Source organism: Diachasma alloeum, unplaced genomic scaffold (genome assembly GCF_001412515.2).
Source record: "Diachasma alloeum isolate Michigan unplaced genomic scaffold, Dall2.0 Dall_scaffold_00297, whole genome shotgun sequence".
NCBI lineage: Eukaryota > Metazoa > Arthropoda > Insecta > Hymenoptera > Braconidae > Diachasma > Diachasma alloeum.
In genome coordinates, this window is record NW_021680436.1 from 376,817 (window position 1) to 377,368 (window position 552).

Genomic DNA, 552 nt, shown 5'->3' on the forward strand with positions numbered 1-552 from the left:
CATCTAAACGTACGAAAACGTGAGAACATGTGGCCAATTCTTTAAATATAAATACCTCATGGTGGCCATGCCGTGTACCGGAAACTGGAGCGAGATCGGCAAAATGGTTCCTCTGTCTGTCGGCGATTGTTGCTGGCGGTATGCAGGAGCGAGGAATTCTCCTGGTAGTCGAAGTGGCTCACCAAAAACGATATCGGCAGGTGTGGCATCAAGATCGTCTTTCCACGCTTTGCGAATACCAAGAAGCACGGTCTAGAGAGTATCCACCTAATAAGGACTCTCATGACACCGTATTGCTGCTTTAATTTTGCGATGAAGATGTTCCACCATGCTGTTGGATTGTGGGTGAAACGCCGTCGTGTGAATATGTCTGCTGCCTGATGACGAGTGAGCGCGTAAAACAGTTCAAGCTCGAATTATGTCCCTTGGTGTGTAGTAATGCGAAGTGGAACACCATAGCGACAAATCCGAGAGAGAGAGAGAGAGAGAGAGAGAGAGAGAGAGAGAGAGAGAGAGAGAGAGAGAGAGAGAGAGAGAGAGAGAGAGAGAGAG